This window comes from Zingiber officinale, chromosome 6A (assembly GCF_018446385.1).
Source record: "Zingiber officinale cultivar Zhangliang chromosome 6A, Zo_v1.1, whole genome shotgun sequence".
Classification (NCBI taxonomy): domain Eukaryota; kingdom Viridiplantae; phylum Streptophyta; class Magnoliopsida; order Zingiberales; family Zingiberaceae; genus Zingiber; species Zingiber officinale.
The window spans coordinates 34,835,216-34,852,901 of NC_055997.1; the positions used below are offsets into that span (position 1 = coordinate 34,835,216).

The 17,686-nt window shown below is 37.5% G+C and overlaps 2 non-coding genes across 2 annotated transcripts; one reads left to right on the forward strand and one right to left on the reverse strand.

Annotated features, from left to right (window-relative positions):
- The first annotated feature begins 2,388 nt into the window (after nt 1-2,388).
- LOC121998887 lies at nt 2,389-2,495 on the forward strand. Its single transcript, XR_006116674.1, has one exon. It is a non-coding gene; the product is annotated as a small nucleolar RNA R71 (small nucleolar RNA).
- Nucleotides 2,496-15,513: 13,018 nt separating this feature from the next.
- On the reverse strand, nt 15,514-15,619 carry LOC121998866. The gene has a single exon (XR_006116656.1). It is a non-coding gene; the product is annotated as a small nucleolar RNA R71 (small nucleolar RNA).
- Between the last annotated feature and the right edge of the window lie 2,067 nt (nt 15,620-17,686).

Here is a 17,686-nt window from a genome sequence, read left to right on the forward strand (position 1 = left end):
AAATCGCTGGAGTTGTTGGAGATTTGGTAGATTGACCCGTGACAAGGACCAATTGGGATGGAATTTATTTGTTGGTTTTGTAAATAATGAAGGAAGGTTTTCCTTTGTTTTTAGTTACATCAGTTAGCAAAAAGGTAAAATTAGTCATCCAACTATTTCATATGGTCGATCATATGACCATATATAGAAAGTAAATTGAAAAATTATAATTAGCTACTATTAATTTCATAAAAAAATTTCATTAACTATATGAATATATTGAAAAGTATTTGTAGTAAGTAGTTTATCAATTTAATATTTTTAGATAATTGTCTATTACAATAAATTTATCTGTTAATGTATGGAAGTTTCAATCCAAGCATAAATGCTTTCTGTTTTTTAAAGATATTTTCAGCTGTTTTTGGGCTAAGGAAATTTTATAATCCAAGAATTATTATTTTTGAGTTAGTATTAAGTATCTAATTTATATTCTAAAATAATAGATCTGACTCCATAAAAATTTTTCGCTGATTATAAAATAAATTAAAATATACTTATAGGGGACAGTCAAGTATTCTCAGATTTAATAAATTAAAAATTAGAAACAGGAAATTTATACAATTTAGAATGAATAAATAAATAGTTTTTTCCATTTATTTGAATATAAAAAGTCATTATTTTTATAATTTTTTTAATTGAAGTTTGTGACTAGAACGTTAAACTAATTAAGTCGAGTGAACATTCAAATTTATTTAATAAAAAAATTGAGTCTGGTTGATCGAGTTTAAATTGAATTATACTGTTAAAATAATTATTTAAATTTAGTTTAATTTTTGTTTTGTGAGGATGGAGTTTTGTTCAAATTTAGTTTGAACTTGATTGATTTAGATGATTTTGCTCACGTTACATGTTCCTCATAGTTGGTCGTATAATGAAATGAAGGAAAGTAAATTATGTATAGTTCATTTTTAGATATATCAAGTTCTTATTAAACTTGATTATTTATAATGTTTACATTTTAAAACTTACTTGGTTAATTAATAATTAAGTTTGATATTATAAATTTATTTACTCTGAGAGCTTATTTGTCACTTTATTAATGAGCCTAGTTTACAAATTTAGTTAGTGAAAATTATTCATCAATATTATTTTAAAACGGATCATGATTTTTATTTACGAGATGAACGAATTAAATACATCTGTTTAATCTTATTTATTTAATTTAATAAATTATTAGACAAATTAAATCCTAAATCATTTAATTTACATAAAGAGTTCAAATTATTTGTGGTGTTATGTCGTTCGTTAGGATCCGATCCATCTGTATTTTCAAATTTACTCTAGTAATGGGTAAGAAATTTCTATGAAATTAGATCAATCACTTCCATGACACTACAATAAATATATCTTTCTGCAGCGCAGAATTATTATATTCGCAGCGTGTATCGCATGCAGTATAACTCCAAGCTGTTAAATTTCACAACACATCGACAGCATGCGATCGTGAGCTATGATAAAGGCATTTGCAACACGCGGTGCGCTGTAGATGCACTTAATTATAGCGAGCGGTGGTATGTTGCGGATGTACTTAACCACAACGTGTGCTCGAGCACTACTGATGTTATTATACCCCATATAATTATAATTTCACATATACACATCTTATACAATTATGGTATAATAAATATACTCCTAATAATATCACATGTAAATACTATAAACAATTATAATACCACAAAACTATAAACTTAAATAATCAATTGTAACTGTGTTTCCTATTGAATATTTACTATCATACTAGCCAAACAGACATAACCTCTCTGACTCATCTGGTGAATACGATCTTGATTTACCCTTATTGTTCTAAATTTTTTACTCTTTTCCTAATAAGAAAAATATATTTAACATATTCATATATAATTGATTATCTATTTGAATCCATAAAATATTTCTAATACAACAAAATCCATTAAGTGACTAGTAGTATTAATTAATACTTATTTGAAATTTAGGTGATAGTCTCCTCTTCACAAATAATTCTCACCAATCTTGATCCATAAATTAAAGCTACAAAATATTAAGATGTCGTAAAGCTACTTTACCACCATGACCTGCTAAGTATTTCATGATAGTGACTAGTGACTCATGATTTTCAACCTCTTGGATGGTTGCACTGCATCTTGTTTAACTAGTACACTTGTAATCATGTCTCACACTTTTGGAATTCTCGAGGAATATATCATTAAATCTTTACTTGATCATTCCTGAAGGTTCGTTGTCACTAGATCAATTAATATATAAGCTTCATTCAAACTTATGTTCATCAAAGAACCTTCTGCAGTTAAATCTAAAAATCTTACTCGAAAAAAAATCTCAATGTAGAATATGTGCATTGTCAGCCATCTTCCTAACCCATGACGAGGACACTGTCTTAATAAATCATTGAATTTGTCTCATGATTCAAATAATGATTCTCTATTTGCATGAGTAAAATTTGTGATACAATTTCTCATGTGCACCGTTCTGCTTGATGGGAAAAATTAATTCAGAAAATGCTACTCCAATTGTTCCCAACTTGTTATGCTTTGTGGAGGGAGAGAATAAAACCAAGTCCTTGTTTTTTTCCTTGATACTGAAAGGGAATGCCATTGTTAGAACTCGTGCGGCCGACAAGAGGGGGGTGAATTGTCTATTGAAAACAATGTGAACCTTTCTCATTCTTCCAACTCAGATTAGTAGCACACTTTATAAAAAAATTAAACAACTAATAAATTAAAGACACTAAGGAGTTACTTGATTACAACATAGGTGGCTATTAATCTAAGACAGAAAAGAGCACTGAAAAGATCTCCTTCATGTAGGCGGAGAAGCCTATTGCACTCGTTGAACGCTCAAAAATGTACTAGGAAATGAATACTGGAGTTGTTGTTGATTTTCTAACTCCAAGGGTCTTTTTATAGCCCCTGAAAAAGTCTATCCAAGGTTGGAAGACGTCTCAAACAAGCTGAAAGGGGCCTCCAGCGAGGCAAGTGAGGATAAGACTTTATCCTCGCTAACGACCAGTTTTTGCTCAGTCTAAGGCGTCTTTAAGTGATTGAAGGCACCTTCCATGAAGGTTTGAAGGTGCCTTCCACTAGAAAGGTGCGAGGGCGCCTCCAGTAGCATTGGCAGTGCCTCCAGCAGCTCCAGCTGCTCCAGTAGCTCTGTTTTTCTCTTCCACTGCTCCATTCGCCTGGGTGATTTCGTCTATCCAGAATTGGGCTCACCCGGACTCATCTTCTAATTTTCTCCTCGAGCAGACTTCCTCCCCGTCTTCTCATCCCTTGAACGTCACGCACGTCCTTCTCGTCTACTGGTGTAGTCTTCCGTAGTACCTCATCCCTCGGATGCACCGAACTCGTCAGCTCCCTTCCCGTGTCATCCTTCTCGCTAGCTACGTCTTCCGCTCGACTTCTTGTATTCATAAGCTCCTACACACTTAGACATAAGGATCAAATACACAGGACCTAACTTAACTTGGCTCACCACATCAAAACTACCATGAGGTACTAACAATCTCCTCATTTTTTATGTTCATTAATCCAATCTAAAGTTAGGGTCTAATAGAATGATAACAAGTTGCAAAAAATTCTTGCAATATAGAGAATTAACCAAGTTAACAAAAATTTAAACAATGATAAATAAAAATGCACTATTCTTACTCCCCCTTAACTTATATTAATCTCCCCCTTTGATCACATCAAAAATATGAAACACTTTTCTATGGGTATCTTAAAAAAAAAATTTATAACCATTAACCATCTTAACAGTTAGATAATTAAATATTAATTTTAATAATTGACTTTCAGGCTATGGCGAGGTACTAGATCTTCTTGGGTATTGGAACAACAACCACTTCTAGACAAAATTTTTTAAAGAAAATAAATATTTAATTTTCTTTCTGAGACTTCTAGATAAAAAAAATATCAATTTAATCTAAGCATGATCTTAGAATCTAATATAGGTTCCTATCTACTGGATTTACTAAAAATTTGGTTGGTATATAACTTCTGAGGATTTTTTTAATTTATCCTCTATGATTTATAATGTACCAGTTGATTTTACCATAATTTCTGAATCATATTTTCTGATAGGAGTTAGATCATGTATGGTTATCTTTCATTTTCTCTATTTGTGTTTTCAATTTTTTGTTTTCTAATTTTAGATTATCAAACAAGTCTAGTGGGCATGCATTAGCTAATTATTTTTTCAAATCAAAATTTTATTTCTCCAATTTGCACATATTTTTATAAAATATTTTGATAAACTCAAAAAATTGCTCGGGAAATAGTGAACGTACATCACTTATCTTGTGTTCTGATGCTCCCCCTTTGTCACTGTTTTCTTCAGAGGATCTTCCCCCTTCGTCGATGCTCATTTCTGAGGAACTTTCAATGCCCCTCTAGTGATCTGCCATCAGGGCTAGTCTGGTATATGCTTCAATTTCGGACTCAGAGGACGACGATTCATTTCATGAGGCCTTCAAACTCTTATGCTTCAATCTTGTTAGTCTTTTGCCCTTGTCCTTCTCTTTTTTCTTTAGTTCTGGGCAGTCATTTTTGATATGCCCTTCTCCTTGGTAGTTATAGCATCGAACCTTTCTTTTGCTCTAAAAGTACTTTTTTTACCTACAACTTATTAAATTTATTAGATTTAATGAATTTACTAAATTTTTTCACCATTAGAGCTGCTTCATCTTCATCAATTAAGGCTTCAGAGTCTGGATCATCCATTCTTGCCTTCAGGGCAAAGTTCTTACTAGGCTCCTTTTTCAACTTTGCACATCTAGATTCATGAAATTCAAAGGTGGACAAAAGATTTTCTAATGAACTAACTTCTAGGTCTTTAGATATATAAAATGAGTCAACTATGGAGGTCCACTCGGGAGTCCGAGGAAATGCATTTAAAGTGTACCTTAATAAATCTTGGTTCATTACCTTTTCTTTGAAATTCGTGAATTCGGTGATGAGTTCTTTGATCCTCAAGTGCAGATGTGCAACTATTTCGCTTTCTTCCTTCCGGAGGTTCGTCAGTTAGTTCTGAAGCAGGTCTCGTCTCGCAAGCTTTGCTTCGAAAGTTCCTTCATATAGTTCCAGAAACTTCCCCCAAAGTTCCTTTGCTAATTCGTAATCTCTGATCCTTCCCAGGGCGGAAGTACGCTGAGTCGGTGGAACTCAGCTCGTCCGTTGGCTACAAAGTCTACTGGCTCCTTCTTAGTCCATTAGAATTCTTCCTTTTTATTTCCTTGTTAGTCTTTGGGAGCTACAAAATCATATTTAATTATCAAAATAATTTCAAAATCAATTTTAAAAAATACCTCCATGATTTTCTTCCATAACGTGAATTCTCCCCCGAACTTCGACGAGCAGATGCTCGGTCCGGCCATCGTCTCAGTGCTTCAGTCAGCGGTTAGTCCTTCTGAGGCGAGTCTGGCTCTAATACCGCTTATTAAGACCTGTGTGTGATGTGTGTAGGTCTTATGATCATTTATACATGTTTTGACGCACATTCACTTACTTTATTCACATATATTCTGTGCATGTTCACCTCTCTTAGCATATATTCAGCATAAATACTCTTTTGTTCGGAGATCTACTCTTTGTATGTTTTTTTGTTGACAAGACATGATTTGGAATAGAAACAAAGCTTAAGTGGAGTCTAGAGCTTCCAAGGTGCAGTGTCTAGGCTGTGTGAAATTTCTGCACTGCAGACTAAAACCAAAATGATCATAACTTTCTTCTCAGTTGGAGTTTTGGGCTGTTCTTTATACCAAATTGTAGCTAACCTCAATATCTACAACTTTGATGAAGACCTCAACTCAAGAATACCACGTTAAGATGTGATAAAATGATCTACACAGCCTTGATACAATTCTACACGGCCAGAGCAGAAGGAAGGCATGGTCGTGTCAATTCGCATGGCCATGCAGTGTACCCAGTGCAGAACGAAGGCACGACCATGTCAATTCGTACGACCATGCGATGTAACCAGAGTAGAAAAGAGACACGACCGTGCCAATTCGTACGGTCGTACGGAGTGGCTAGAGGCAAAGGATGGCACGGCCGTGCCAATTGGCACGACCGTGCAGCGCGGCCAGAGTAGAAGGAAGACACGACCGTGCGATCTCGCACGGCCGTGCCAATCAACCCAAAGGGAGGAAAGTGTTGGCCGTGCGGATCTCGCACGACCGTGGCATGGGCCGTGCGGCGCCCGTGCCCTAACCTATAAAAGGGTCAAGAACCCTATTCTTGGGGGGATCTTTGGTTCGGGACTTCGTCCCTCTCATCGGGAAAGGGTTCTCCCCTTTGGGGGAAACCCTAGATCTTCATCCACCGCTATCCCCTGACGTTCCGTCCATCTCCAGAGCAAGGAGGCATTCCCAAGATATTAGAAACCTCGGCAAACATCTCTTCTTCCCCTTCTTCTCACATCAAGGGTTGTAAGTATGCTTTACTTTATGTTTTGGGGTTGTTCTTCTCTCACAATGGAGTAGATCTCCTTTTCTATAGATATAGGGAGTAGTTTTGGATAGGGTTTGATGTAAGACTCATGTTTATGCCTTTACTTATTGGATGATTTTGTTTGCTTTGTTTCTATTTGATATGCATGAGACTTGCTGAGATTATCTCGTCATATTGATCGATTATGTAGGAATTGCTAATTTCGTAAAGAGAGGATCTTAGATCGTACACCCGAGGGGCCCTAGTTACAGAGGTAACCCGTTCACGGACATCTAGGATACTCCCTTGAAAGAAGAGGCAACTTCTCCATAAGGAAGTAAGAGACCGAACTAAACCCTTATCTCTATCCTTAATGACATCGATTGGATTTGCATTCTTGTGATCTATCGAGGTGTCCTAGTGACAGGGGTTAACCGTAATAGGATTTCACAGGAATCTTCTCCGTTTAGTGCTTAAGGATAGCAGCTTTAACTTCCGATGAGTGCATGTCGATTGACAATGAGGAAAAGATAGAACATGATACATCAGGTTCCACCACAATGAAACCAAAATCGTAGAATCCATTTCCCAAAGCTCAATTCCCTCCAAGATCGATTCTCTCATCTTTCTCTTTCTCTCTTCAATCACTCTTGTTAGTTTGCAAGCGTCAAAGCCAACTTTCGATTAACATTAGTTGATTAACATATGATTTATTATAGACATTTTTCCTTTTTTTTTTTACATTTTCTTTATTGTTTTCATGATGCATTTTATTTCTTGTCTTTAATTCTACATTTTTTTTAAAATTTTTCCTTATAATTTTTTTCTAGATACCATGAGCACTAACATGTCAAGCAGGTCATTAAGAGATTTCTCTACACCTATTTCTGCAAGATTTTTATCTCCCATTGTGCAGCCTCATATGTTGGTGTAGGAAGCATCCGACGATCGAACCCAAGTTTTGATAATGGCAAAAGGTTCAAAGTTAAGATTAATTGTTGTCTAACGTACTTGAATAAGTATTTCAGGAAAAACCTAACTGCGGTTAGGCAGGTAAAAATCCTAAGGGGTGGTAACCTTAGGTCATAGGAGGCGGTAACCCTAGGTGAAGAAAAACCCTAAGGGGCGGCAACCTTAGGTCCTAGGGGTTGGTAACCCTAGGTGGAGGAAAACCCTAAGGGGCGGCAACCTTAGGTCATAGGGAGTGGTAACCCTAAGTGGAGGAAAATTCTAAGGGGGGGTAACCTTAGGTCCTAGGGGGTGGTAACCCTGGGTGGAGAAAAACCCTAGGGGAGGTAACCCTAGGTCCTAGGAAGTGGTAACCCTGGGTGGAGAAAAACCCTAGGGGAGGTAACCCTAGGTCCTAGGGAGTGGTAACCCTAGGCAGAATGCCCAGTCGGTCTGGAGGATCGGACTGGCACAAGGTAATCTCTCCTTAGAGAAGTAAGTGAGGGCGCGTTCCCCGTAGAGGGAACAGTAGGCGTCGGGTCGACCTAGGGTTTCCGGTCGAAAATCTGAAGTCAGACCCGGACAGTCTGACGACTGTCGATCACTTGATTTATCTTGTTTATATCTGTTCTAACTTTGTCTTGCAGGGTATGTTGTTGGTTTGGGACTAATGTGTCTTGCAGGTACAAAAGGAACAAGCTAAGCCTCGGATGAACAGTGTCTGAGGCGCCTCCATGGAGCTTGGAGGCGCCTCGGGTGCAGAATGTGAGCTGGCCGCAAAGCAGTGCTGGAGGCGCCTCGGATGGAGCTGGAGGCGCCTTGGACCAGAGATTAAAGGCGCCTTAGACTAGCTTGAAGGCGCCTTCAAGTAGATGAGTTGCGACCAGGTCCGTTCTGATCCACGCGGCTGGCTCAGCTTGTTAGAGGCGCCTTGGATGGTGTTGGAGGCGCCTCCAGTAGTGCATAAAAGGGGTGTTCGAGGTAGCAGCAGAATCATCAATTCTCAAGTGCTTCTACTATAACTTGCTGCTCCAAAAGACGCCCTGAAGTACTGTTACAAGTCCCCGATGACCCAGAGCTCCGAGATTTTGATTCTGTCGTCGGTATAATTGTTTTTTATTATTACACTTATTGTAATACATATTTGTACTCTCTTTGCGTGATATAGTTGTTGCCCACAGAAAGCGATCAACGATCGTGGGCCTTGGAGTAGGAGTCGCCCTAGGCTCCGAACCAAGTAAATACTTGTGTTCGCTTTTGTTATCTTTTATTTTTGCTGCTTTAACTCGACAATTTTACGAATCCGAAATACGTGAAAACCACGAGCACTATTCACCCCCCCTCTAGCGCATCTCGATCCAACAATTGGTATTAGAGTGGGGTAGCTTTGATTTGGTGCAACCACTAATCAAGCAATTTTTCGTGGTATTTTTCAATTTTTTGAAGTCATTTGGAATTAGTATTATTGCTAAATTCCAATTTCTTTTACCGTTCGAATCGATTTTTGCTCGAAGTCGGTGCAACACCACTCAAGTTCGTTATTAACCTTATTCCCGCACTACTAATCTAAGACCTAGTCTTGGAACATATTGTATTTTTTTCGTGTGTGCATATCCTCTAAATGGCCCAATAAGAAGGCTACAACACCGTCCGTCCCCCACTCTTCACCGGAGAAGACTTCGGTTACTGGAAGGGCAGAATGGAGATTTTCTTGAAGATCTAGTTCGAGATGTGGATGATCGTCAAGACTGGACTCGAACTACCAATTGACAGAGACGACAAACCAACATCCTGCAAAGACTAGGATCCAATAACAATCAAGAAGGTGGAAGAAAATGCTAGAGCAACATGCACTCTCTAGTGCCGATTGACGAAGGAGGAGCTAAACCGCGTCGGCTCATTCTCGAGCGCTAAGGAGCTATGGGAAAAGCTTATCGAATTACACAAAGGCACCTCCGAAACCACAGTAAGTAAACGTGATTTGTTGTTCAATAAATTATATAACCTAAAAATGCAAGAAGGTGAGACGGCTAGTCAACTTCATGCACGTATACAAGATATCCTTAACTGCCTCCACGCGATCGGGCAGAAAGTGGAAAATAGAGATATAATAAGGTACACACTTAATGCTTTTCCGAGGAATACCTTGTGGGCATCAATGGTAGATGCCTACAAGGTTTCTAAGGACCTGTCTTCAATTAAATTAGATGAGTTTTTTTTTTCTGAATTTGAATTACATGAGCAGATTAATGCACGACCAATCGAGAAAGGTATAGCTTTGGTTGCAGGTACAAGTAAAACACGCGATCCAAGATCACGGAGAAGAATTGAACCGGAGTCAGAAAAAGAACTTGACTCAAACGATGAAGATGACGAGCTAACAACGGAACTCGTCAACCTGGTAAAGAAACTATACAAGAAAAAGAAAAGTTTCAACAAGGACCTGAAGAAGGCAATTCAAACCAAGGAAGTTCAAGCATAGGTGAAGTTCGAGGTAACGTGCTACGGGTGCAATCAGAAGGGGCACATTAATGCAGACTGCCCAAACCAAAAAGATCCGAAGAAACCAAGGAGGAAGAAGGCCCTGAAGGCGACATGGGACGAGTCCTCTTCCGAGGAAGACGATGATGAAGAACTCGAGCAGACGAGTTTTCTCGCGTTGATGGCCCGGGACCACACCAATGAATCCGGAAGCGAGGACAAATCGGAAGCCAAGTCTGAGAGAATCCACGGATCTATATCTGTTTTCGAAGGGCCTGACTCCGCTGTAAGTATCCCGCATTTACATAATTTAGTAAATTATTTAATTCGAAAATTAGCAAAATCAAACATTCGGGTCAAGTCACTTCTAAAGGAGGTAGCAACCCTTAATGAAGTGACTAACTCCAAACCCTTGACTGACCCAGTTCAGACTGGAAATTCAACTCAAGTCAAAAAGCTTGAGGAAAAAAATTCTAGTCTGAAAACTCAGGTTAAGGATTTGAAGAAGACATTGGAACGGTTTTCTTTGGGTTCCAAGAACCTTGACCTAATTCTTGGGATACAAAGAGTCATTTACAATAAATCTGGATTAGGTTTTAAAACAAAAAAAAAATATCGATCCTATCTATCTTTAGTGAATAGACCAAATAGTAAAATAGTCCAAGCATGGTATCTAAGTCCAACTTAGTTAATAAAGTTGGACTTGGTCAATATTGGGTCCCCAAGGATCAAGTACACTACCTTGATAGACCATATCGAGGCTATGATCCAGGGAGAGCCAAAAGAAAAGCTGTATTAATAAAAAGATAAATCATTAAAAATTAAATTAAGTTAAATTAAAATTAAAAACTTAAATCTAAGTTATAAATTAAACCATTAAAGAAATATAAATCTAATGTTTAAATAAAAATACATAAAATTATTGGGGAGGCTCCAAAATAGCTGACACCTCCAAAACTAACCTACCCGACAGGGTAACCCAAACCAAGCTACCCGGTAGGGTAATTAAGACTAATTAGAAAGGGAACAAGTTTAACTTGACCTATGGTATTGGTGAAATTTTGGATGATAGTACGTTAGAGAAGTTTAGTCTATGCATGTTTAGGAAGATATGGCTTCGACCTGGTGCATTTGGCTAAGTGGAACTAACCGAAGCTACCCTTTATGGATCCTAACCAGTTAGACCAAGGTTTTGTATTAAGTTCAGTGGATAGGACTATTTGGAAAACCTTGAAGGCATGGTTACTCTATTGATGTTCAAGTGACTCACCATAGCCCAGAAGTTTATCCAAAGAATGCTTATTTGTTGAGTCCAAAACTAAATCTGAATCTAACACAAAGTTAAATCAAACCCTATAATTAAACCTAATTCATCTCACAAAATTATAGGATTCCTTGATTTGAAATTTAGATCGGGTGAGATGATTAAGGATTAAATTAAACTAATAATTAATAATTCAAATTAAATTAATAATTCAAATTAAATTAAATCATAATTCAAATTAAATTAATAATTTAAAATCTTTTATAAATTAATAGAAAATGAAAAAGACACTCAAATAAAAAGAATCAGAAGCGACCATGGAGGAGAATTTGAAAATCGTAACTTTACTGAATTTTGTGAAATTAATAGGTATAAACATGAATACTCTTGCCCTAGGACCCCCAACAAAATGGTCTAGTAGAACGTAAAAACAGAATCCTACAAGAAGCCGCTAGGACCATGTTAAACGAATACAATTTATCTAATCAATTATGGGCTGAAGCAATTAATACAACCCTATGCCCCTGTAGCTAGACTTGAATCCATTAGGATGCTGCTGGCCTATGCAGCAAATAAAGGATTCAAGCTTTATCAAATGGATGTAAAATCCACCTTTTTAAATAGATTTATTAAAGAAGAAGTGTATGTTAGTCAACCCCCAGGATTTGAAGAATTAGAAAATCCTAACCATGTCCTTAGACTAAAGAAGGCCCTATATGGACTAAAACAAACACCTAGGGCTTGGTATGAACGGTTGTCTAACTATCTAATATCAAAAGGATTCAAACAAGGTCAGATAGATCCAACCCTGTTTGTAAAAACCCTAGAAAATGATATTTTTATTGCTCAGATTTATGTAGACGACATAATCTTTGGATCAACCAACTCAAGATTTTTAAAAGAATTTATCAAATTAATGGAAAATGAATTTGAAATGAGTATGGTGAACTGAACTTCTTCCTAGGTTTACAAATTAAACAAACCAAAGATGAAATATATATTTTTCAAACTAAATATGCTAAGGAGTTAATTCAAAATTTTGAAATGGAAAATTCGAAGAATATTAACACACCAATGACCACCAATATTAAAATTGACTCAGACTTAGAAGGAAAACCAGTAGACTTGAAGTACTATCGAAGAGCGATAGGAAGTCTACTTTATCTAATGCAAGTCGACCAGACATTCTTTTTGCAGTAGGTATATGTGCAAGATATCAATCTTGTGCAAAAGAGTCACACCTAACTCATGTTAAAAGAATACTTAGATATATTAAGGGAACCCTAAATGTAGGACTATGGTACCCTAGGACTTGCACTCTTGATATAACTGGCTATTCTGACTCAGACTATACCGGATGCAAGCTAGACAGTAAAAGCACAAGTGTAGCTGTCAATTTCTAGGTCAGTGTCTAGTAAGCTGATCAAGTAGAAAGCAACATTGTGTTGCTCTATCAACCATTGAAGTTGAGTACATAGCCCTAGGAGAATGTGCATCTCAACTATTATGGATTATACATACCCTAAAAGACTACCAATTAAAATATTAGAACACTAAAATTTCAATTAATCTAACCAAAAACTCAATTCACCACTCAAGAACTAAACATATAGAAGTAAAACACCATTTTGTAAGGGATCACGTAGCTAGGGGTGATATTGTACTTAACTATGTTGAGTCCAAATTAAACTTAGCTGACATATTCACAAAGTCTTTACCTGAACTTGAGTTCAGTGCACTTAGAAGACAAATAGGAATGTGCTTTGTAGAATAGACCTTATGTTCCTTATCTTTAATCAGCTTGGTTCTTGTATCATTCATGTTTTTAAAATCCCAATCTTGTTAGACTTTCAAAATTTAGATTTAGCCTAGGCACTAAACCTAGAAATTATGTTCCCCTAGTTTCAGCCAGAGCATCTCACAAGCACACTAGGCATAACTTGTTTGTGTTTGCAAAACTTAGAGCGGTGTGAGATGCATAGGGTACAACCTAGACTTCAGAATGCTTATTTCTGTGCATCGCAGTAAGTCTGGGCGTTAAAAACCAATCTTACATTAATCAAATTAAGTCATCCAGACATAGTCAAATTTAACTGGAGCAATTGACTTAATTTGACTAACCAAATGAAAGCTGTTGCTCTCTAAGTAATCAGCTAGTAGCTAAGTACTTTTTAGAAAATGCCTTTAAACTTAACCAATTTTGAGAAAAGTCCTATCTCAAATGGAATTAAGCATTTTTTGAAAAAGTTTCTCAAGTTTAGCTAAACTATTTTCAAAATAATTTACCTAAGCACTTCGAATATACAAGATCTAAGTTTTCGAATCTAGCTAACGTTTTTCAAAAAAAGATCTCTTGTGAATCCTTAAACATTTACTTAGCTAACGTTTTACAAAACCATTAATTTCAAAAAGTTAAGTCTTTACCCCTCTATTTATATTAAGGCCCTTATCTTTTCTAAACATTTTTTGAAAAGTTAAAACTAAGGCCATTAATCACAAATTTCCTGTTACCCCCTTGTTTATTTTGATGTATGGCAAAGGGGGAGAGTAGGAAAATTCAAAGCAGAACTTAAATTCAAATTAAAATTCAAATTTAAATTAGAGGGCTCTTATTAAGGGGGAGCCTTACATCGTTGAAGGCTTAAGTCTATTTCATTTATTTACTTAAGCCTGCTTATGCGTCTTACTTAAACTTTGAAGATCATTATTGTATTTTTTTACTTAACTTTGAATTTCGGTTGCCATAATCAAAAAGGGGGAGATTGTTGGTGCAGGAAGCATCCGACGATCGAACCCGAGTTTTGATAACGGCAAAGGGTTCAAAGTTAAGATTAATTGTTGTTTAACGTACTTGAATAAGTGTTTCAAGAAAGTCCTAACTGCGGTTAGACAGGTGAAAATCCTAAAGGGTGGTAACCTTAGGTCCTTGGGGGCGGTAACCCTAGGTGAAGGAAAACCCTAAGGGACGACAATCTTAGGTCCTAGGGGGTGGTAACCCTAGGTGGAGGAAAACCCTAAGGGGCGGCAACCTTAGGTCCTAGGGGGTGGTAACCCTAAGTAGAGGAAAATCCTATGGGGGTAACCTTAGGTCCTAGGGGGTGGTAACCCTAGGTGGAGAAAAACCCTAGGGGGTGGTAACCCTAGGTCCTAGGGGGTGGTAACCCTAGGCAGAATGTCCAGTCGGTCTGGAGGACTAGACTAGCACCAGGTAATCTCTCTTGAGGGGAGTAGGTAAGGACGCACTCCCCGTAGAGGGAACAGTAGGCGTCGGGTCGACCTAGGGTTTCCGGTCAGAAATCTGAAGTCAGACCCGGGCAGTCTGACGACTGTCGATCACTTGATTTATCTTGTTTATATCTGTTCTAACTTTGTCTTGTAGGGTATGTTGTTGGTTTGGGACTAACGTGTCTTGGAGGTACAAAAGGAACACGTTAAGCCTCGGATGAACAGTGTCCGAGGCGCCTCCATGGAGCTTGGAGGCGCCTCAGGCGCAGAATGTGAGAGTGCTGGAGACGCCTTGGACCAGAGATTGGAGTCACCTTAGACTAGCTTGAAGGCGCCTTCAAGTGGATGAGTTGCGACCAGGTCCGTTCTGATCCACGCGGCTGGCTCGGCTTGTTGGAGGTGCCTTAGATGGTGTTGGAGGCGCCTCCAGCAGTGCATAAAAGGAGTGTTCGAGGCAGCAGCAAAATCATCAATTCTCAAGTGCTTCTACTACAACGTGCTGCTCTAAAAGATGCCCTGAAGTGTTGTTACAAGTCCTTGACGACCCGGAGCTCTGAGATTTTGATTCTATCGTCGGTATAATTGTTTTTTATTATTGCACTTATTGTAATACATATTTGTACTCTCTTTGCGCGATATAATTGTTGCCCATAGAAAGCGATCAACGATCGCGGGCCTTGGAGTAGGAGTCGCCCTAGGCTCCGAACCAAGTAAATACTTGTCTTTGCTTTTGTTGTCTTTTATTTCCGCTTCTTTAACTCGACAGTTTTATGAATCTGAAACGTGTGAAAGCCACAAGCGCTATTCACCCCCCTCTAGCGCATCTCGATTCAACATCATATTGAAACAGAAAGTTTCCAACTAGACCCGAAGTTAATTTTCATGATACAAGGTCACAAATTTGGAGAAGAAGTATCAGAAAGTCCTTATCTGCACCTTGAGATATTTCTAGAACTTTGTGATATGATGAATTGTGAAGGAGTGTCAGCATATGAAGTTCGATTGATAGCATTTCCTTTCAGTATCAAGGATAAAGCAAGAACTTGGTTATATTCCCTCCGTCCTCAAAGCATCACAAGTTGGAAACAATTGGAGAAGTAATTTCTAGATCATTTTTTCCTCCAAGTAGAACAATTTATATGAGGAATTGCATCACAAATTTTACTCAGACATATGGAGAATCATTATTTGAAACATGGGACAGATTCAAGAGTCTACAAAGACAGTGGTCTCATCATAGTTTGAAAAAATGGCTGACCGTGCACATATTCTATAGGAGAATTTCTTTCTCAGATAAGTGTTTGTTAGATTCATCAACTGGAGGTTCTTTTATGGACAAGAGTGTAGACGAAGCATATACATTGATTGATTAAGTAGCATTAAACTTCCATGAATGGTCAAGCAAAAGTTGGATGGAATCTCCCTCAGAAATTCAAGAAGTAGAAGCCATATATACAAGAGAGCCTGCCAAACAAAATGCAGTTCAACCACCCAAGAATGTTGAAATTCACAAGTCACAGAATGAGGAGTTCAAACATTTGGGGGAAAAGATTAATAGCATAGTTTCAAAACGGTTCAAGGAAGACCTTCCTTCTACACAGACAAGATCTAGTGTAAATGATAATAATTTTAAGTTGAGAAGTGGCAAGAATCATGAAGAACTACTGAAGAAGGATTTATTTAGAATTGAGGAGAAGAATAATAGAAGAGCTCAAGAACTTAGTTTCATTACTCCAGGAAGTTCCCAAAGGCCACAAGTACCTTTCCCTCAACAATTGATCACACCTACACTAGATAAGCAAGTTGGACCTCCTCCGCAAGCTCAAAGGGAATATGGGAAAAAGGAAGTACCTTTCCCAAGACCTTCACTAAAGGTTCCTTTTCCACAAAGGTTAGTGAGGGTCAATGAAGACGAAGACTTTGGCAAATTTTGTGACACTAATATAGTTGAGTGTAGATTTCTGGATATATATGAAGATGAGGACTCTTTAGATGAGGATTGTGATGATAATGCAGCGAATAATAAGTTTTCAGATCTACCTTCTGGGTTTACAGGGTGTTATGATGAAATTGAATTTTCAGACGATGAATGTGATGTGGTAGATCAACTTAAAACTGCAAATGAAGTTAGTGATCCTCCTATAGATGATTCTCCCACTGAGGATATTGATGTTGGTTTATTTTTTGATACTTGTGTTGATGATGATGTTATGAAAGGAAGTGTAGGGAGCTGTGTTGTGGAAGCAGCATCTCAAGAATCACCTCCTTTATCCACACAACCTTCTGAGATTATGAGAGTTGCAAGGATTGAACATATTGTGGACTAATGTGTAGAGGCTTGAGCAATAGAAGCAAAGCCCCAAGAATCATCACTTTTAGAGGCACCACTACTTGAGCTAGAGCTAGAGCCAATACAAGATCCAGAAGTCACATCCACATGTTTAGAACTTTCAGGTATCTCTCAGCAAAGCAAGGTTAGTATCCTTTGTGATCTTTTGGAAAATTTCATAAATGTACCAATAGTAGATTTTGTTGGATGTGATTCAATTTATGATACATACTCAGTTCATCTTAATAAGGTTCTAGTTCTATCTAATATAGCATGCTTGGGAGAGGTATGTTTTTCTTTTGGGTGTGCAGATTTTCATGGGGTCTATAATTGAAAGCTCGATTTGAACCATCTTCGACCTCCTAAAAGAATTTCCAAGAAGACGAAGATGGAGAGAGCGATTCTTCACTTTTTGATGAAAGTTCCCTCCATAATAAGAGCCCTTGGTAAGAGGGTGATGAAATATCTTACCCCTCCAAGAGCGAGATTTCGATGAATTTAGTGAGGTGGTCGAGCTAATGACCTTAAACAAGCGCTTCTTGGGAGGCAACCCAAGTTCAATTTTGTTTTCATTCATATTTTTAGTTCCTTTCTAGTTTCATTTCTTTCCTCATAATAAGCATGTATCTTCTACTTAATTTTTATTGTCAATTTTCTTTTATAGGACTCAAAGATTAGGAGGAGTGTAATTATATGATGGAGAAGTTAATGACATGGGCATTTGACACACATCATTTGGTAACTTTTCTTACTTTTAATCTCCTCCACATTATTTTTAGCTTTCATTGTGACAATGAAAAGTTTAAGTCTGAGGGATGCATTAAATGCATTTGGTTTAGTTTAGTTTTTGCTTATTTCTTTTACATAATAAATTTTTCCTAGTTGCATCATTTATCACATCATGATTGTTTGTTCCTTAATGCAAAATACTAGTACGCTTCATCTAGATATTTATGTTGTGTGATTTGGTATGCTAGTATG